This window comes from Chrysemys picta, chromosome 22, assembly GCF_011386835.1.
Source record: "Chrysemys picta bellii isolate R12L10 chromosome 22, ASM1138683v2, whole genome shotgun sequence".
Classification (NCBI taxonomy): domain Eukaryota; kingdom Metazoa; phylum Chordata; order Testudines; family Emydidae; genus Chrysemys; species Chrysemys picta.
Window position 1 is genome coordinate 11,258,063 of NC_088812.1, and position 21,591 is coordinate 11,279,653.

Here is a 21,591-nt window from a genome sequence, read left to right on the forward strand (position 1 = left end):
AAGACAAGACTGCGGAACAGTATAGAACACACGGGACCAGGGCCTAGGAGGAGTCATTCGCAGATCTGATGGCTTGGCATGGATTTTACTGTATTCACACCGATGGGAACCATACACACAATTCCCTGCCTATCACTAATCATCACTGTAGTGCTTTACCCTTCTAAGCCACTTTTTATCTGAGAATTTCAAAATATGACCACAAAACCCATCCAACGAATCGTGGATCATTATTATTAGTTCCACTGTAGTAGTGCTTAGAGATCCCAGTCACGCCCAAAGCAAGACTCTGCAGGTACATCACAACAAGACAGACACTGCCCTAAGAACTCACCTGCTAAGTCGGAGTTGGGGTGAAGATGCTGGGACCTAGATCAGAATTTGCTGGTCTGTCGGGGTGCTGGCCCCTGGCTCAACACTGTCCCTAAAGGCCCCGTGTACAGAGTAAATCACAACGCACTGGTTCATATCAGCACGTGGCTAAACCAGGCTGAACGACACAGACAGGCCTCAGGTTCCACCTCTCCTGACGGGTCGGACACTTCCTATGAATTATCCATGAGCCCATATGAATCCCAGGCTCTTTTCACCAGGCCCATTTGTCATGGGAAATTAAATCCATACTGTCAGGTAGGTGAAATATCACAACGCTGGACGGGTATTTTCTAAGAGCGGTGTCCTGCCTCCTGGCCTGGGGGGAGGGTGGGAGGCCCTAAGGGGAATGGCTCTGCCGCACACAGGAGAAGGCTGCAGAGGGGGGAATGGAGCACAGCAGAGCAAGGGTCCAAAGAGACCCGCCCTGCAGCAGTGCTGGGACGGCACATGGCCAGTGCGAATGAGGGAGCAGAGACCCATTGGGCAAAGCAGCCCTAAAGAGAAGCCTTCGCAACACAGCAGCTGCTCTGGTCCCCATGCTGTGGGTGAGTTGTGGGGGGAGGGTTCCCACCTTCCGTGGAATCAACCCAGCCAAATCTGTTCATGCCGGGGGTCCGGGATCGTGCTTTTACAGAGCCAGCCTCCTTCATTGTGCTTCCTGGGGTGCACGTGGGTAGGTGGGGAGAGAGGGTATCAAGTGGGACAAGCCGCCATGCCGTAGACGCCGACTCCAGCCCCGGAGCACCCATGGGGAAAAAATAGTGGGTGTTCAGCACCCACCAGCAGCCCCGCCGATCAACTCCTCCCCCTCCCTCCCAGCGCCTCCCTCCTTCCACGACCAGCTGTCCAGCCGCATGCAGGAGGTGCTGGAGGGGCGGGGGAAGAGCAGGGGAGGAAGAGGAGGGGTTGGGGTGGAAGCTTGGGGGAAGGGGGGAAGTGGGGGCAGGGTCTGGGGTGGAGCAGGGGTCAAGCACCCCGCAGGAACAGAGAAAGTCGGCGCCTATGCGCCGTGCCGCCTAGCGTCGTGCATCCCAGAGGGATGTTTTTCACTCCAGGCACCTGCATGGGATAGCAACTCACACAGCTTCCAGCAGGATTTTACACGGGCGGGAACCGAGGGGCCCAATCCTGACAGGTGCGGAGCACCCTTGTCTCCTCTGGACTTTGCCGGACCCGCAGGTCCAGGCCCTTTAGCAATATATAAATATGGGGCCCAATAGTGACATCACCTCCTTGTTTCACCTGGCGAACGCTAGTGATTCGGATCAACTGACACGTGCAGGAGGAGAATCAGACTAGTGGGGTCCCCTTGCAGGGTAACCGGGGCTCCTTGATAATGAAGCAGCCTTGAAAAAACAAAGCAGACCCCTGTGCGCTAGCATGCAGCCACTGGCTTTATATGGCAAGCCCAGCGTTAGTGTCCTTGTGGAAGAAAATGCACCAGACCCTCACCGACTCCATGGAAATCAGTGGAGTTATGGCTGATTTCCACTAGCTGAGTGCCTAGCCCAGTGAGTTGGAACAGAATTTAGAGCCCTGGATGGTGCGGTCTCTGAGCAGTGGGATACGGATGACATACATTGCATGGATCCACATACACACAGCAAGCTTCCCTGACACGGGTTTTACCCTTGTTTGTCTCCACTGACTCGCCCCAGCAGCATGACTCAGGCCCACTAATTCTCCCCGGAATGGAGTGAGGGTCTCTGGCCCAGGAATGCACCAGGGAAAAGTGGCACACAATGGAAGAATCCAGGGCGAGCCGTGCTGGAGGAATGCGAACAGCACATCGCCCTTCTTTTGACTTAAGTGACTTTAATTGCACTGTTCTCCTTCTTCTGAGCTAATGAACAAAGACAGACAGGGAGCCTTGCTAAGTGCAAAGCAAATTCCAAAATTTCAAGGCCAGGAGAAGGGGGCCTTTGGGACGCTGATCATAGTGCATGGGCGCGCAGGCTCTCTCGCTCTCTCTCTATTGTCCATTGTTGTTCTTGTGTGTGTATGTTCTCACCACCAACCTCCACCCCTTCCCTAACTTCCCTCCCCCTTTACTCATTCACAAAGGCCTCGGGGGAATGCTAAAGTGGGGGCTGGGAGGGTTCTGGACACACCATTCACTTGCCTCTCTCAGCCTTTAAGCCACTTTGTGGCCACAGCACAATTAGATTACTTAATGATTTAATTGACTTATATGGCATTTGTGCTTCCACTTTGGATATCAAACTTACACAAGAGGATTTAAATGGCAGCTTTGCGTGGCTTTATTTGACATCCTCTCTGCATTTACTTGCCATTATTAAAGCACCACCGATAGGTAAACGGTCAGACAGAGACAGCAAAGGCAGCCCGCGGGAAAAGGACCCTTTTTTAATGAACACAAAGGCGAGTGCTTTCCAATAAACTTCCCTTCTTGCAGCTGATTTTTTCCAAGCACAGCACTAAGTATGGTTGGAGGGGGGAGGAAACCATCCCCCTTCGATCGGGAGCACGAGGCAGCAGGAAGTGATTAAAAAGAAAAAGTGAATTTCAGGAGGAAGCATGAGACGTGGAGGAACAAGGAGGACGTTTTTAAAAGACAGAATAAAGTACCAGGCCCTCGAGCGTTATCGTTTAATCACGGTAACCCATTAACCAGGATTGCGCAGGGCTGGGTCCCAGGGAGATCCAGCCAACGGCTTAAGACGCACCGTCAAGGCAGCACTGCTGCAGAGACATCAGAAAATAGGAGCTGCATTAGCAGCGCTGCCTTGATGGTGACTCTCTATTATTTATTATTGGTGCTGCAGGAAGGCTGAGAAGCCCCAGTCACGGACCAGGACCCTGCTGTGCTGGGCGTGGTACAGACAGAAAAAGACAGAGCTCACAGCAGTGCACTGTGTGCTGAGCACTCTACACTCCTGCTACATCAACAAGGACCCGACCCTTGGCAGGACTGGGCCCTTGAAGAGGCACCAACCACATTTAGGCCCCCTCCCCAAAAATCCCTAGACGGAACTACACAGAAATCCTCTAGAAATGCCGCATGTCTCCTGCCTAGCTGGAGTTGGGTTTTAATTGTGTGAGCGGGTTTTCCCCATTGATTGCAACAGAGGAAAAGGGCATATTATAAAGTGATCGATGGTCTGATGCATACTGCCTTTGATCCACAAAACCCAATTCTGGAGGTGCGGAACAGCGAACTGTGCCTGCAAAGGACGTGAGCCCATAAAGCAGTCTCGATACATGATTTTTACTCCGCTCTGGGCCGAAAATCTGATTTAAAATGTGGAGGACAGGGAATATATTACATACATGGTCCTATAGCACTGCCCAGGGAAGACCATACATAGGATTCTAAGGAAAGTGCATTTTGGGACCTAATCAAGTGGATTTACCTTAGATTATTCTATCGCCAGGGTATCTGGGGTTAGGGACTCTCTCACTGCGTCTTTGTACAGCACCCATCACAATGGGGCCCCAAACTGTGCATTACTCTAAGACAAATAACACTAATGAGCTCTGATGGCACAGACTGAGTCCCTTCCTTTAAGCTGGGATATTGCTCATAGACTCCATGGTCATATATTTTAATAACCTTCAAGAGACAAAAGCCATGTCTATCTCCCGAGGTTCTCCTTAGAGTGCCAGTTTCTTTGCTGTCACATTCTCTCTCTTGAGGCCCCCAGACCTGTTAATATCACTTATGTTTGTACAGAACGTGCATATAATGCACTGATACTATAGTAGATGTCGTTCCAAAGTTTGTTCGTTCTTTCTTTCTAATTTCAAATAGCTGGAAAACGCATGCACTGTTTTCAAGTTCTGCCTTACAAACACCAGAGCTCAGATTCGCTGAATTAATTGCTTAATCAGAAAAGTAAACTCATCGTTCCTAATATCGAGTGATCAGCTTAAGTGGTAATTTTCTCTCTTGCATCCATCCACTTATTTAATGTAGAGAAATATGGATCTGGCAATTTTTCAAGTTTATGACCAGAAGACTTCTAGTATCTGCCCCCTCCCGAGTAAAATGATTAGATAGAGCTGGTTTGGGGTTACAAGGAAAATACCACACAAATGATGACAAGGGGCATTAAGGAAATTAAGTTCTTTGAGGGAGGGCATTGCTTTTCCCCACAGAATCAAACAATGCAAAAGCCCTAGCCTATGTCTTTCCAAACACGGCCAAAGACACAAGGAAATTGCATCTAAAACTGGAAGTCTCTCTCCACGACCCCATTTCCAGAGAGTGACTGTTTTACAAATGAAATAAGAGATTTTCATTCAAGGGATCATTCTGTCACTCAGGGGTCATCTACACTGCAGAAAAAGTGAGTCCTTAATTCACGTGAGCTACTTTGAGAGAAAACAGCCCTGAAGATGCAGCAACTCTGTTTTTAACTTTGGTTAGCGCCCCCTAGAGGGGAGCAGGGGGGTTAATTCGAGTTGTTAACCTGAGTTAAAAGCTGTCTCTTCACTGCTGTTTTAACCCGCATTAGCTAACCCGAGTTTAGAACACAACTTTTTTACCCTTGGAATAACGGTGAAGGGATTATTTTGCTTCAGTTTGTGTTGGATTATCAGAATGTCTCACTTAGTCCGTCTGAGTTTTAACACTTGGGTTCAGGGCTCTGTATTCTGGGCCATGTTTCACTGACTTTATGCTTAATTCTATTTCATTTAGATAGCACCGAGCGAGGTGTAAACACCTCCAGGGACTTTTGGGCACAAACCCCTCAGAGCTGGTCTACACACAAACTGCTTTTAATTCACTCCTTTTGTTATTTTAGTGCAAATGTGGAGAAGCTGAGTGGAAGCAGGACAGTTTATTACAAATTAAGAGTGTCTTTAAGCAGACTTACAGAGAAATAGCTCAAGGTGTGAACCCAGGTGGTTGTTTTGATGCAGGTTTGTTTGTGTTTGCGCACACACGTGTGTATGCATGTACACCAGCCCTACGGCATTCACGCCCAAAGGCCCATCAGCCCTTAAAAATCAACGACTCCCACCATTTATCATTTATTTCTTCAAATGTTATCAGAACGTGTCAGAGACTTGTTCAGGAACAGACCCAGGGTCAGGAATGGTGAGCAGTGGCTCTCAGCCAGTAACTGTAGGTCTTACTAAGAGGTCAGAAGTGTGTGGGCAGAAACTGGTATGTGTTTATGTGGCTTACGCCTCTTAAGGACAAACCAGGTCCCAATCCTGCAGCAGCATCCACACTTGCCAATCCCTGCATGTCCAGGGAGTCAAAGGGGTTGGATTTATAGAAGCACAGAGAAAAAAATATTTTTTATGCGGCTGTTCGCGGAGTTGCTCCATGCCTGGAACTGACTGATTTCCCAGGAATTCCTCAAACACAGGGTGGCTGCAGGATCGGGATCTATTGCAGAGGTGGTTTTCCAAGCACAAAGTGGATCTGATTTTCCCAGAGCATCTTTTCAACTGCACACACCCAATATTTGCACACGCAAAGAGGACTGCCTGATTCTATTCTAATTACTTGCTCTGTGCTAGTGCACGGAGCAGAACTCCTTTGTGTTAGGTGTTGTAGACACGCAGAACAAAGTTTCTGCAGGCAAACTTCAGAGGCTCTGGAATTTGGCTGGTGTCAGAATTATTGTCATCATGAAGTGTAGTTATACTGAGTATCGGTGTGAAGAGTAACACAAAACACAACTAAAAAAAACACAAAGGGAAAAATGCATCCATACGATCTGTTTCAATGTGGGGTTCGAAAGGCATTTGGGGAAAGGGCCAAAGCAAAAACTAAAACCAAAACCAAAACCCATGCCCTTAAAAATAAGAAAAGTGAGGGCGGGAAGGAGGGAGGGAGTGGGGGCCAGGGCTGGCAGGCACAGAAGTTGTCATGGGTTTGAAATGTAACGTGAATAAGCTTTCAGAGAGGACAGATGTTTCAATGCTCCCCTTCGGCAGTGTGAGAAAATTACTGTCCAGTGACCAAATGGCATGTCAGTTTCCCACCCTCCCTGCTTCTCCATTATCTAAGGCACAAGACAAAAGGAGGGAGGGGGGCTGGGCAAAGGAGAATCCTATTGTTCCCCGGCGCACTAATTATGGAAATCTTGTTAATCTATTCAGCAGCAACGCTGAACTGGGCTTTTGTTAGGGGGCTTTTTAACTGTGCACAACGAGGGTGCACAGAGAGTGTCCAACTGTTCAGTGTTTGAGGTGGGGAGCGCTCTGTCCCCCCCCCCAACACCCCCTTTACTGCTCAGCCTGGGCTGCTGCCCTGATCCACCAGCCCTCTGTGTCCAAACGGAAAAATCCCAGGCGCGTTATTTCACAAACAGCCACCAGGCTTTACTCCCCCGTCCAGCCCAAGCAACAACCGGCCCTGGCGGAAGGCCCACAATGCAAACCCCTCAGACGATCTAATAAACCCCCTGTATGCCCAGCCTGGGTTTCTACATACACACACAACATGAATATTTGCGCACACATACAACACACAGCTCTACACACTAGTACACTGCACAGAACGTGTACACACACACTAGACCAACACCCACGGTGGCCCAGATCCTCATCCAGGTGTAAACGGGCGTAGTTCCATGGACGTTAGTCACACTGACTGAGGCTCTGGCCCTACTGATGCTTTGCAGTACACAGCCTCTCCTGCCCCTAAGAGCAATCCAACGGCCAGGGACTGGATCTGCAGAGCTCCCTCGAACTGAAACCTGGAGCCGCTGGAGATCGGCTTCCCCATGGAAATGCTGAGCGCCGCGTTTCTAGTGAAAACGAACGAGTGACATTAGAGGAGGAGGGGGAAGGGAGGGAGCAAACTCCAGGGAAGATGAAAGGGGGATTGGAAAGCAGGCAACGCTGATTACCCAACAGCAGAAGCACGAGGGATTATATTCCACAGGGCGGGTGAGACTGAGAGCAACACGCACACAAAACAACAATAGTAATAAAACGTGGCCTACACGGGTCTGAGAAAGGCTTTGCAAATAATGAATGAAACCTCACAACCTCCCCATGGAAGGGCTACAGGGGGATCACTTTGCCCACCACTGAAAGGCAGCCCCCTCTGGAGAAACAGGATGAAATCAGCGGGGCCACTAGGGTTAACGCCCTGCCCTGCTATGGGATCTTCAACGGCCAGGAGCGACCACGTCCTCAGCCTGCATCTCCCCTGGAAGATACAGCGACCCAGCAGCCCGGTGAGGAACCAGTTCGGTGCAGACGCAGAAGGCAGAGATGGGGGAAAATACAACAGCAGCCCCCTCAGGCTGAGAATCGCAGAGTGACAGGATCTGAATCCAATCTGCAACTGGCTGAGCAGTGGGGCGGGGAGGGGGCACATGAGCCCCTTTAAAGATCACCGAGGAATGAGATACAAAAGGGGACGCATGCCCCTCAGATGATCTCCCTTTAGTGACCACCCGTCACCTCTCCGCAAAACCAGTCCAGCTCCAGGAAAACCTGCCCACTGCTCCCTCTAGCGTTTATGGGGAGGAAAAAACCACCGCTTCTCCGCTGGAACGCAATACCCTGGCAATCGGAGACGAGAAAAACTCCAGTCCCTAACACAGCGTACAGCCCTGCAAATCAGGCAGCAGGATAAATAATCACCACCCCAGATGGAGGGTTAAAAAAAAAAAAAGGTTCATGAGACTAATCGCTATCAACTAGGACAAGCAGAGCTCCTGCTTCATGGCATCAGTTGGCTTATGGCATTACAAAGGGGCAGGGCAGATATTCTCTCTTTCCCAGGTCACATCTTGCTGCGAGGCAAGATGCCAGACTCCCTGACCCATTGGTGTAATCTGGGCTGGCAAATGGCATGTTTATTGGATTACAGAATCGCTAGGATCAAACAGGATATCAGAAACAGGAAGAGCCCAGCTGGAGTTTGGGGCAATTAACATGTAAATGTTAGACCCAAACAGTGCCCAGAAAATGAACACGGCACCAGACGATTTAACACATCCCCCCCAGTGCCGGACAAATCAGAGCTGGGAACAGCGCTGGTGGGACAGCAAGATTTGAGCTGCAAGTTACATAACCTTTAGTTTCTTCCTGCTCCCCAAAAGCAAATCGACGTGCAGCATTTCTTTACAGTGGTAACAAACCCTGGGGCTAGGTCTACACTACCCGCCTGAATCGGCGGGTAGAAATCGATCTCTCGGGGATCGATTTATCGCATCTCGTCGGGACGCGACAATCGATCCCCGAATCAACGCGCTTACTCCACCAGCGGAGGTAGGAGTAAGCGCCGTCGACGGGGAGCCGCGGAGGTCGATTTTGCCGCCGTCCTCATAGCGGGGTAAGTCGGCTCCGATACGTCGAATTCAGCTACGCTATTCGCATAGCTGAATTTGCGTATCTTAAATCGACCCCCCCCCCCTGTAGCGAAGACCTGCCCTCGGTCTTTGGCTTTCCCTGTACGGGGCACATGCACACTAGACACTGATCTGTTCCAGGTTCTCTCATCACCACGGTATCTAAGATCCCAGACCAGCTGCTTAGCAAAGCGCCCACAAAATGTGATGCAGTTGGCCCCACCTACGTGAAAGAAATTCACATGGATGTAAACGTGTCTACACAGTTAGGCTCGTACAAACCCTAAGAGCTTGTCTACGTGGCAAGTTACTGTGCAGCAAATCAGGGTGTGAATCTACAATGCACCATCTTGTCATGCAGTAATGTGCCGGATAGACAAACCCTTGGTAGTGCAGCTTGTTGTGGTGACATACCAACATAAGCCCCATTTTACAGCAGTACAGCACGTCCACACTAGGTGTTTGCACTGGTTTAGCTACACTGCCAAGTCTTGTGGCAGCTGCATCAGGGTAACTCCCCAGCCGTGAGCTGGGCTCAGCTGCTGCAGGGCCTCTGCCCCGTGATCTGTCACAATGCCTGAGCGCTCTGCTCTCCTGTGGCGACTGAGGTCTAAAAGCACTTTACACACATGGATGCACTAACCTTCCCAACGCCCCTCTGGGGCCGGTCGGTATTACAAACCTCATTCCAGAGCTGGGGAAATGACTCACCCAAGGTCACCCAAGTAGCGGGTGGCATCATTAAACCTTAGCCGCGGTTTAAAAAATGGATACGTTTCCGGCACCATTGCAAAAAAACTCACTCACACCCTGGGCCTGATCCTGCTCTCACTCATGCTGGTGTAAATCAGGAGTGATTGTCACTAAGCAGAATTTTTAATTCTGCAGGGAATTTTGCAGAAAGGGCAAAGCTTCCTGTCTGTCCCAGTCTATTAAAAGGAAACGTTTTCCATCAATATCTCCCCAGCAGCTATAAGCCAACGGGTGGCTGGGATGTGCAAAAGCCATGTTTTTTCATCCTAACGCCCTAATATTCTTCAGGTTTGTTTAAAAAAATAAAGTTCTGTGTTTAATGGCCACTTATCCATAACTGCAAGTATGAAAACTGCACCACCGCCTTCTTCTACCTCCCCTACAACGTGGAGCTGTATCTTCAAAGTTTCATCTCTGCACTCCGCTTTGCCTCTCCACCAGCACTACAGCATACGGTCTCCTCCACAATCACCCAGAAGATAAAGAAAATAAAGATAAACCTGTTATTTAAAACACACACACTCCTCAGTATTCTGAAGACATGGTGTCAGCGCCTCCAACGGTGTTAATCAGCGTAACTCCACTGAAGTCACGGCAGCTTCTCTGATTTATACCAATGGAGCATCTGGCTCCAAAGCAGATGCGGAAGTACTAGAGGTGAACAGAGCAGAGTACAGTGTTTTATTTTTATATATGGCCGTCAACATTATGTTTCGTGAGACCACCACCAAATATATTAGAGCAGACTGTATGTCGGTTATTGTTCAAATGCAACTGGTAGAAAAACAAAACAAAAAACCCACCCTTACTGTATTCTTATCATTAAAACTATGAATACATTAAAAAAAATTTGCAAAAGAACTGGAGAGGTTAGATGTTAAACCACAAAACCAAACAATAACAAATCCGAGTCATGGGAGCTGATTTTTTGCAATCTGGTCTATTGCTATGAAATGAATTCCAAGGTTTACAACGCTGGATATCGAGGTACAAATTTGGCCTGTTCACCAAATCCATCAGGGATCTGCTTCCCTTTGTCTCCTGCATTGTCCACCCCCTCCTAAGTGATGTTGACAAAAGGAAAGGATGGTTTTCCAATCAAAGCAGGGTCAATGTACATATGTTAAAAGGATTTAGGCTAACTCCAATCACCCCCAAGGAGCCGTCACTGCCCAGAACAGGGCTCCCTCGGTGAGCCGAGGGCTCTGTAGTGTCCACTCTGCCCACTCATATATCAAGCGCAGAGCAGCTGGACAACACTACAAAATGGAGACTGACCAATAGGCCATTTCCCATCTGTGCCGTTTCAGTATCCGTCCGGCAAATGAAAAATTAATATGTATCCATTCGGACTGGCGGCAGCTGAGCCGCACCCATCTGTCAGGCCGAGACCAGATAATCTTAGCTAAATGTAACTCAGAGAGAGCGAGAGACCATGCAGAACCGGGGATGGGGCCTCATCTGGGAATCCATAGGACTAGAAGCTATTGGTGATTAAACACAGAGATTGTTAATAAAGCAATAAGGAAATAATAAATAATGAATTTTAGGAATGTTGTTCCAAGCTCCAGAATTTTAAACTGGATTAGGAGGTGGGAAAAAATCCCCCCCCCCCAAAAGCCCAGAAGTGAATAAAAAAATGTGAGAAATCAGGTGTCAGTGTCACCAGCTCTTGTGATTTTTGGCATATTTCTTAACACTCCATCTTCTGGACTCAAGTGATTGTGAGAATTCCAGCTTTTCTTTGAACTTTTAAAAAGGAACTTTCTAGCCGTCCTGGTGGTGGGGTAAGGCTTAAGGTCACAAACCCTTGTGCTTCAACAACCAGGATGCAAATAAAAACCACCTCAAAATTATTATTAGTTTGTAAAATCTCATGATTTTTGAAGCCTGCCTTGTGATTTTTAGATCACCTATTTTCCTTTGTTTGTACCTCAAACTGGAGTCGAACTCACACGAGCTTTAGCCCAAATAACGGACGCAGGCACGACTTCACCGGGAGCCTGACACTCGCAGCCCAGGACGGATTAGCCCTTCGGAGCAGTTAGAAGTAAATCGGCAGTCCCGATCACCTGCATTTTAAAGGAATGCTGCCAATACTTGCACCATTGGTGCTGCTTGCTCACTTTGCAACATTTCATGGGACAATGAGAGGAGACTTTTGGGAGGGAGGGATAGCTCAGTGGTTTGAGCATTGGCCTGCTAAACCCAGGGTTGTGAGTTCAATCCTTGAGGGGGGCCACTTAGGGATCTGGGGCAAAATCAGTACTTGGTCCTGCTAGTGAAGGCAGGGGGCTGGACTCGATGACCTTTCAAGGTCCCTTCCAGTTCTAGGAGATGGGATATCTCCATTAATTTAATTTATAAGTTAATGTACAATACCGCGGTAGTATAAAACCAGTGCAATTCCATCAACTGAAATGGAGTTAATGCCAGATTTAAACCAGTGCAAGTGAGGGTTAAATCAGACCCACTGAGATTTATTGGTCTCTCATTTATCCTGGTGTAAATCAGAAGTAACACCACCGTAAGCAAGACTCAAAACAGACCTGCTGTTTCCCGTCACTTGCCATTTCCTGGTTCTCCTGCACAAGCCCAATGCTGCAGAGTTTGGGATCTCAACCATACAGGAAACACAAAGGACCAGGTCCTCAGCTAGTGTGAATGAAACTGCACCCATTTACCCCAGTTGAGGATCACAAGGCCCCAATCCTTTACTCAGGTATAACTGCATTGTCAACGTTGTTACAGAAACAGAAAACTGGTCTAATATGCTGGAGAAGCAGACCCTGAATATTGGGTCTAACCCAGCGTGTCCCTGCAATGCAGCTTTGCAAAATTCCACTTGCCTGAGGCATATCATGGCTTTCTTGGTGCGCGTTCTGGTGGAGGCCAGGCAAGTAGACGGTGTCTGGCCTGGCAACTTTTCAGCATGACATTGCAAGGTTCTTTTAAATATTAATAAAAGAGGAAGGTGGACCAGGCCAGGTTACTAAAGAGGGACACAATGCCCTCCTCCCGTTGGTCAATGCACACATGTCAGACGTGCACGGTCTCGTGGTGATTTCTCTCAGGCAGCACTCCCCACTCCCAGGGCAGGCAACAGTTTTTTATTCGACTGTTGCTCTGATTCCTTCTTATTTTCCGGCAGGAAGTTTGCAAACTCTGCCGTTTTCAGCCTCTAACCCCAGGTAATCCAGCAGGGTGGGGCTGGCATGGCTCAGCTGACAAGAAGCCATATAAAAAAGGCTGAAATGGAGGATTTGGGTGGAAGTACCCATCGGGAAAGCACTAGATCAAGTCTGGGAGACGCACTGCCCTGGGGCTCAAGTTTCTACACACGGTTATTTATAAGCAGGCTTTGGAGAGTCCTGAAAATTAGAAATATCAAAGAAGAGCAGCCCAATGCAGACGGAAACGGGTCCCGGCAGTTCACACAGACACCGAGGCTTACAGCTGACCCAGATCACGCGAGAGCCAGGGCAAGCACGTGGGATGTGGAGACCAGGCAGACTGTGGAGGGCACAGAAGGGCATTAGGGACCCGAAACCCACCCTCATGCAGATGGGCCAGGACAAGGATCAGGCCCCACTATTTTAAAAGCATCCGGGGACAGGAAGCCGGGGCAGCTTCGGCGACTCCTTCCCTGGGAGACAGAATGAAAAGATGCCCGGTAGCTGGTAATGCTGAACACTGCAGCTGGCCTGCTTTAAGACCGAGGCTGCTGGATATCGCAGTCCCCAGATCAGCTAACGGCGTCCACGCACACGCATGCGCCTCTGAGGGCAGGATCGGGCCGGAGGGCTGGAGCAGGAAACCAGTTCCTGGAGGCCTTGTCTACACAGAGCTTTTTCTTGGTACTGTGCTTCAGCGGCACCCACTGTGCCTGCCGCTGAAGCCTTTGACAGTGCCGAGTTTCACGGCACAGTTCAAGGAGGCAGCCCGTGCTCCGCCACAGAACCACGCAGCGCGGGGTCAGCCGACACAGCTGCGTTCCAGATTCTCTAGTAGCCACACACACGAAGGACAATACCAGGGGCTAAACTCACCATCCCCAGCCTGCCCCACTGCTCGTGCAGCAGGCAAACTGCCCGAAGGGAGCAGCTGGGGATTTCCAGTGCCTAGAGGAAACCCTGAGTGGTGTTAAGCTGGCACTGCCAGATCTGTGCCACTCACTTGGCTGCCCTCCCAGCTGGAAAGATGGTGGAATGGCTCATAGAGCCATAGAATATCAGGGTTGGAAGAGACCTCAGGAAGTCATCTAGTCCAACCCCCTGCTCAAAGCAGGGCCAATCCCCAACTATTTTTTTTTGCCCCAGATCCCTAAGTGGCCCCCTCAAGGATTGAACTCACAACCCTGGGTTTAAGCAGGCCAATACTCAAACTCCTGAGCTATCCCTCCCCCGTTACTGAATGCAGAGCAGGTTTCCCAGGCTGGCCCAGTAGCTCAATGTGTGTCCATGCCCTGTTCCCAGTAGGGCACGGGGCACCTTCTCCACCCCCAAGTGCCTTGCACTCTGCTCCTGGCTGGCAGCTCTGCTTCGAGAACTATCTGCCTGCAGATCCCTGTCCAGTCTCCCCAACGGACTGGGCTCACACGCCTCTCGATTCACCCACGTCTCCTGATGCCACCAGGGTTACTCCCCAGCACATGGGACGGGGACTCCACCGCAGGAGGCTCTCGGATGGGGCAACCACAGAAACCTGAGCAAGGGGTGGGAGGAATCTCAGAATTTTATTAGCTCTCAGATCCCAGCAAGGCCACCCCAGTTCCAGGGACTCTGATGGGGCCAGGATCCGCCTGAGGACGGTATCCCTTGATGGACATTCCAGCCCCTGAAGAGAGACGAGGTCCCCAGGGCATGGATCTGACATTATGCCCGAGATGCACAAGGCCTAACCCCAAACACCCCATTTCAGAGGATTAAGTTAGAGAGAGGAAAATCCATTTCTAATCAGCAAAACAATTTCCCCAAACAGACGTGGCCTCATAAAAAGGTCAGAAGGTCAGATTAACTCAACTGGCACACAATCGGCACAACGATGACCGAGCTCTCCACAGAACCCAGAGGCGGCAGCACCCCTGGGCATGTGCTGTATGGGGCAGGGTGGCACCAGTGCCGAGCGACATCTCCAGGGGCCAGGCTTCCAGCTGGCATACGTGCAGGGCCGGCTCCAGCATTTCTGCCGCCCCAAGCAAATCGCGATCGGCGGCGGCAGTTCAGCGGCAGGTCCTTCGCTCCTAGAGGGAGTGAGGGACCTGCCGCCCCCAAATTGCCGCAGGTGCCGCCCCTCTCCCGTGGCCGCCCCAAGCACCTGCTTGTTAAGCTGGTGCCTGGAGCCGGCCCTGCATACATGGAGGTAGCTCTGCTAATGGCAATGAAGATTTACACCAGCTAAGGATCTGTCCCCAGGCCTTTTTCCTGACCCCAGCACACTGACGGGGCCAGACACTAGACTGCAGACAGCTGAGAGCTGGTAGTTCGGATAAGCAGCCTGGTTGCATCTCCAAACTATGCAAATCTCCTTGGTCTGCAAAACCGGCAGCTGCTATCTGAGGCACTGGCTTCTTGGGCCAATTGTTAAACCAGAACTGCCCTCCAAAAGCACGTCCATCGCTCTGCTCGGAGACTTCCAACCTCTGGTCACTGGACAGCTTGCATTGTCTCTCTGAACCATGCAGCTTGGACTGCAAGCCACGTCTTCCCGTATGCCCCATACGGCTCCATGCACAGCGAGGGGGCAGGGAGATGCTGAGCACTCGGCTGTGACTAAGGGACCCACAACTTAGTACGATCTTGAGACACCAGTGGGCACGGTGGGAATCCAGCACCCCTCAGAATCAGGCCATCCATAGGCACTGGCATGGCCTAGAGCCGGACTGCAAGTCGGGGGATCTAAATCCTATTTCCAGCTCTGCCACCAACTTGCTGCGTGCCCTGGGGCAAGTCATTTCCCCTCTCGCCCGCCAGCTGATGCACCATTCGAGTCCTGCTTACCCCTCAAATCAGAGTTTTGCCAGACCCTTCTGGACAGGGGTTAATTTTATCCCAGAGGCAGAAACGTGGTAGCAGGCAGAGGCAGGAGGATACCTCGGAATGGATCCTTCATGGGGAAAATATCATCACACTGAAAACCCTGACGTATGTAATAGCCATGTAAACCCAGCAATCCCTTCAAAAACAGGCGCAAGAGCACACGACACCCAGAGAAGCCCACACTAACGAAGTGACACGCCCCAGAACACATCTTCACCAGCAAGCACTAGGGACCAGCGGAATAGGGGATATTGCCTCGGGAATTCAGTGGGAATTAAAAAGGCAAGAAACCTCATGAACAATGAAATGGCTGCAATATGTCCCCATGGCCTCGTCTATACACTCTGCACTGGTTTAGAAACGGATTTGGTTAAATTGTGCAGAGATGGCCTAATTCAGGCTCCACGCACTTGCAGTAAATGCAATTGACGGCTCAACTGATCAGATGTTTTTGGTAAAAAAACTTTGCATGTCTACGGCCCTTTCATCCAAGCCTCTCAAAGGCACTTGACTAAAATGAACTTGGTCGGGGAGTTAGGACTCCTGGGTTCTATTCCTAGCTCTGGGAGGGAAGTGAAGTCTAGTGGTTACAGCAAGAGGGCTGAGGGTCAGGACTCCTGGGTTCTATCACCAGTGCTGGGAGGGGTGTGGGGTCTAGTGGGGTACAGCGGGGAGGCCCTCAGCACTCCTGGGTTCTAAGCCTCTCCCTGCTACTGGCTCGCTGACTGACCATGGCTAAGCACAATGGGGAAAGTGCGACAGGGGTAGGGTGACCAGATGTCCCGATTTTATAGGGACAGTCCCGATTTTTGGGTCTTTTTCTTATATATGCGCCTATTACCCCCCACCCCCATCCCAATTTTTCACACTTGCTGTCTGGTCACCCTAGACCGGGGCCTGCCTTGCAAGTGTAACGGATGTTTGTCAAATGCTTTCAGAGTCTCCGGAGAAGGGCACCAAATGCAAGTGCAAGTTACCCAACATAACATCCCCAGATCACCCCTGGGCTCAGGGAAGATTGTATCTATATCCCCCTAATGTTTGTTCCGCTTGTGCCTTTCCTTGAGTCAATTATGTCATTTAAACCGATAATTTAATTCTGCAGCACTCTGACTGGAGACAGCCAAGCGGCTCAGCGGAGGGTAAAACGCTCCCCCGAAGCCTTCGCTCCCACGCGTCCTTCACCAGCACGGCCGCAATGTGGAGCACATATGGCAGGAGCAGCGGAAAACCCTCCATTACGGGGATGACTGGAAGAAGGGGACAGTTCTGAAGGCTGGGGGGAGGGAGGGAGAGGAATCTACTCCCTCTGCATTTCACTGCTAAACATTCCCATTGTTCTCTTGGTTTCACCTCCTCGTTGTATTAACCGAAAGGGCTGAGAATGGTCCGAGCAGCCTCCTGAACTGCCCCTTGCACTTTGTGAGCGGAAGCGTGTGCAGCGGCCAGGACTCGAATAAAGGAGAGCAGATCTGTGCCTGCAAACTGGGGTTCTGGGGGCACATGGGCACAGTCACTCTCCAGCCTGGAGATGGGGGTGGCTTGAAGGCATCTCAGTGCCCTACTTGCATGGAAACAAATGATCCAAGTGTTATCACTACACAAAAGGAAGGGTGTGGTCTTCAGTGGACAGATGCTCCTCTAACCCGACATGCTCCTCGGCTGTCCAAAACCACAGGGGCCCCGCCCTGCCCTTCTTCCTTCCAAGAGAGGTAAAGGCTTGGTGACATGCAATGCATCGTGGGTGAAATTCACACCTGTGCACCAGGCCTCTGCGCCACGTAAGATCTCAACAAACGTGAAAGCGGGATGTCAGTGGCACATTTGCCTTGGGTTGGCCCTTCCGTCTTGTGTGTCAATCATCCAGTTGAGACCTTAAAAGCCAAGGTGCTGGCTGCTCCAGGTGGACGTTAAGGAGTTCCCATGCCCTCCTCAGCGCCCCTGCCCACGCTCCGTTCTGGAGAACGAGAGCGCATCTAGCAGCCAGAGCACCAGGCGTCAGGACTCCTGGGTTCCATTCCAAGCTCTGCCACTGAGTTTGTGCGCCACCTTGGGCAAGTTTCTTCACGGGTCTCAGTCTCTTCATTGGTAAGAAAAGGGATGATACTAAATAATACTGCCTACCTCACAGGGTGTTGCAAGGCTCAGCTAACCTTTGCAAAGCACTTGGAGACTCTCTGATAAGAGGTGCAACCGGAGTGCAAACTATTCCTATTGTCCAGCAGGGAATGGCGGTCCTCCACCCCAGGGCTGGATAGATTTCAGGGGTGCTGTGTTAATCTAATGGCAGTTTGCAGGGGGCATTCAGGATGAAAGAGGCTCTTAAATGAAAAGCTAAAATATGACCAGCTACAGGCCAAGGAACACCCACAGATTCCTAGGTTATTGCTACGCTGACAGCCTGAAGCGGGACAGAACTAAACCCATCCGCTGTGCGCAGACATGTGCTAACAAGGTTGCCACTTATCGCATTACATGAGATCTAAAGCACAGTGGATTCTGAGCACCTGGCAAAGTCCTCAAAGATCAGATCACTCAGCCCCACAGCATTAGACTGGACATGTGCGACTCCACCTGGACATGTGCTTTTGAGGCACCAGTTGAAGGAGATGAGCAGGAGACCTCTAGGTTCTCACAGAATCAAGACCCCAACAAAACAAGACACTCTGCCCCCCAATCCTCCCACTGGGGAGTGGAGGGCAGAGAGGATGACCCCCACAGGACAGACGTTCGTCACATCACTTCGAGCCTGGCCAGAAGGCAGACAGATTCCACCGTGATGGGAACCTGGGTAGAACAGAATAGTTACTGCGGTACAGAACAGGCCGAGTTCCACAGGGCAGCACGACAACGCCCCGACAAACACAGACTGAGGGTTATCCCCACTGGACGGACGGGAAATGGAGGCGGAGAGAGACGCTACATTTCTGAAAGGGACCTCTAATTTCACATGTCCACCCAGCACTCCAAACGAAGTCAGTCGGAGCTGTGGGTGCCCAGCCCCTCAGAAAGCCGGCCCCAGGTGCCTCCAGGTGGGCCAGCTAACTTGGCGGTTACTTTTGCAAACACAGGCCTTGGTGACTTGGCTGAGGTCAGCCAGGGGCAGGGGCAGGGCTGGGAGCAGAATCCAGGGGCCCGGTGCTAAACGCTACAATGCCACGCTGGCCCTCCTCAAGAAGCAGCCCTGGGGAAGTGGCTTTAAGCCGCCATTGTGCCCTGGGGACGCCGAGCTGTGCCAGGGACTGGACTGACCACAGCTGGGGGTGCGCTAACTGGTGGCAGTCTCTGGGGGGCTCCGTTGCTGCCCTGAGCCGCCCAGAGCCTCTGTAGCACCAGGCGAGGGGCCTGTGTGCCCTGTCATGCCCCCCGCCGAGGGGTTCGTGGGGGAGGGCAGCACAGGGTCTCACACAGCAGGCCTGCGCTGGGCAATTCTCCTCTTGCAGCCAGAGCAGCACAGAGAGACTGGACCTGGCAGCAGAATCCTGCTCTATGGCGTGGCCCATGGGGAGTGTGCACCGTGAGGCATTTACCTGCTTTCCAGTGTGGCCGGTCTGCCTGCCTCAAAGCTGAGCTCGCGGGCAGGGACGGGTCCACTCAGGAGCAGGCTGGCCCACATCACCACCCTCCGGTTCTCCAATTCAACTGTTTCAAACCACCAGGAACCACTGAAGGCGTGTCTGGGAAAGTGCTTTGTGTGGCCGCGGCTGAGTCCTGCAGCTGCTGGCTACATTCCACCGCACAAGAGCAGCGGGGGCTCGACCCAAGAACTCCAACCTGTCCCTCACATGCCTCTGGTACAGAGCAGCCCCCGCTGGCCCTCTCGCTGAGCCCCGAGAGGAGGAAACATGGTGCCTACGTACTCCAGCATGGTAAATAGCCGCTGAAGCTCCTAGCAGGGCAGAGAGCTGCAGTCTTTCCGCAGGGCCCTCGTTAGTCCGCGGACCATTCCAGGAGTGGGAGGCTGGTTGCTTCTGAGCTGGGAGTAACCTGGATTTCATGGGCTGTAAATAACCCCAGCGGGAAATGAGCTCTGGAACCGGTGGGGGTGGGGTCTAGTGCTGTGTGCGGGTGAGAGACAGAGAGCCTGTGTGTGAACGCTAAAGAATGAGAAAAATGCTAACTCCCAAGAGCAGCAGCGTCACTCCAGCCCTCTCTGCATGTATAAACATTTCCTATTTCTGCAGCACCCCCCGCACACCGCCCCACACGCACACCCCACACACCCCTTTCTGCTCACTCTACTCACTGCAGTGACTTTCCCTTCGCCTGACAAGCTCAGCTGAATTGGTAAAACTAGAAACACAAAACAGGGATGGAGGGATTCAGGGTGCTGGATTCCCCCAGGCAGCTTTGAAGGCCTAAGCCGGCCCTAGGGTGACCAGGTATCCGGTTTTCGACCAGCACACCTGAAAAGGGACCCTGGCGGCTCCGATCAACATCGCCGACTGGGCCGTTAAAGGTACGGTCGGCGGTGCTGCGGGGCTAAGGCGGACTAGTCCCTGCCTGTCCTGGGGCACCACGCTGCACCCCAGTAAGCCCGGCTCCTAGGCAGGGGAGCCATGGGGCTCTGCGTGCTGCCCCAGCCCCGAACACCGGCTCCGCACTCCCATTGGCCGGAAACCGGCCAATGGGAGCTGGGGGGGACTGTGCCAGCAGCGGGCGAGAGCAGCGCGCGGCGCCTCCTGCCCCCCCTCCACCTAATAGCGTCGGGCCTGTCGGCTGCTTCCGGGGCGTGTGCAACACGGGGTCAGGACAGGCAGGCAGCCTGCCTTAGCGCCCCTCCCCCCCACCCCCGTACCGCTGACCGGGAGATGCCCCAGGTAAGCCCACGCCCCAACTTCGAGCCTCAACCCCCTGCCCCAGCCCTGAGACACCCCCCCAACCTGGAGCCCCCTCCTGAACCTCCTCATCCCTGGCAGGGCCTCAGGAAGGGGCGGGGCTAGGGTGTTCAGTTTTGTGCCATTAGAAAGTTGGCAACCCTACCTAAACCTCAGCATCCATCTACCCCACAACAATGGAGTCCAGGGCCAGCCTGCATCACAGTTATCCCCGGAGGCAGGCACAACATGCTTCTAGTTTGCAGAAAAGGTTCCAGTCTCTGGCACCGGCAGCTCTTGTCACCTTCTAAAGGCGCTTGCCCAGTTTTAGAACACGGTTAAAACCCCTGCTCCTCGATCTAACGGAGCTGGGTTTGTGACCTGGCCAGGGGCTAACAGGATGGTGACCAAGACCCCTTGAATCTCTTGTAATGGATCCTAAATCAGCGCAAGTCTGATTAACTGAAAAAACACTGGGAGGGGGACTGAATAAACTCAGCGAATCAAGGTAGTTTTCACTGCAACGGAGACACCTCAGAGGCCAACGGTTCAGGTAACAGAGAGCGGGGACAACTGACGCTCAGCTAAGCAAGGTCACACTGCACCTTTCGGTTTTAAAATAAAGTAACCCCCCTCCCCCTTTGGAACATTTTAAACTAACTGAAGATGCCATTTTAAATCCTCTGTCTGTCAATAAAGTCGTGCAGCTGGAACCCTGAACAATGACAATGAAAATTTTGCCTGAGTAAAGACAGCAGGATTTTCCCTGGTATTTATTTATTACCCCCAAAAAGAAATGAAGAGGTTAAACAAGGGCCCAGGTCATCCTGCAGGAGACTGATTGGGGCTTTGGGTTGGTTCTGATCTCAGGTACGTAGGTGTTAATCCAGAGTAAGTCAATTGGCTTTTAATGCAGCTACTTCTGGATTTACCCCATTAAATTTCTGAGGAAAACCAAAATCCTTCAGTTGCCAAAAACCTGAATAAATAAAGTAAAAAAATACAACAACATTAAAAAAATGTCCATAGAAATCATAGGGTTGGAAGGACCGCAAGGATTTCTGTTTGTCGATTAACCGCCCCTGAACATTGACTGAAAGTGGAGATTTCCCACATACATTTCTGTTTGGACAACAAAGCCTATTTTCACAGTCAAAAGCATTTAACATAAAATTATGACCAGCTCCACTTCCCTCATTAAGGAAATTTGTGCCGGTGTCATGACAGCCTTGGAATCACACCAGGGACGCCCCCAAATGCAGACAGACACAAGCACAAAGGGACTCACACTGAGGCAGTTCATTTTGGTATGTGACAGGG

At 51.4% G+C, this 21,591-nt stretch overlaps 1 protein-coding gene across 7 annotated transcripts in view; it reads right to left on the reverse strand.

The window, feature by feature from the left end:
• The window catches only part of FIGNL2 (fidgetin like 2), an 88,229-nt gene that overhangs the window by 8,910 nt on the left and 57,728 nt on the right, over window positions 1-21,591 (reverse strand). Inside the window, exon 1 of one of the 7 annotated variants that reach the window (XM_024110412.3) lies at window positions 19,315-19,451. The exons of 5 other annotated variants lie outside the window; for them this stretch is intronic. The gene's annotated coding sequence lies outside the window, so the exon portion shown is untranslated. Of the gene's footprint in view, window positions 1-18,984; window positions 19,282-19,314; window positions 19,452-21,591 lie in introns of those variants that run through there. One more of the 7 variants, XM_024110411.3, reaches the window with a different exon arrangement.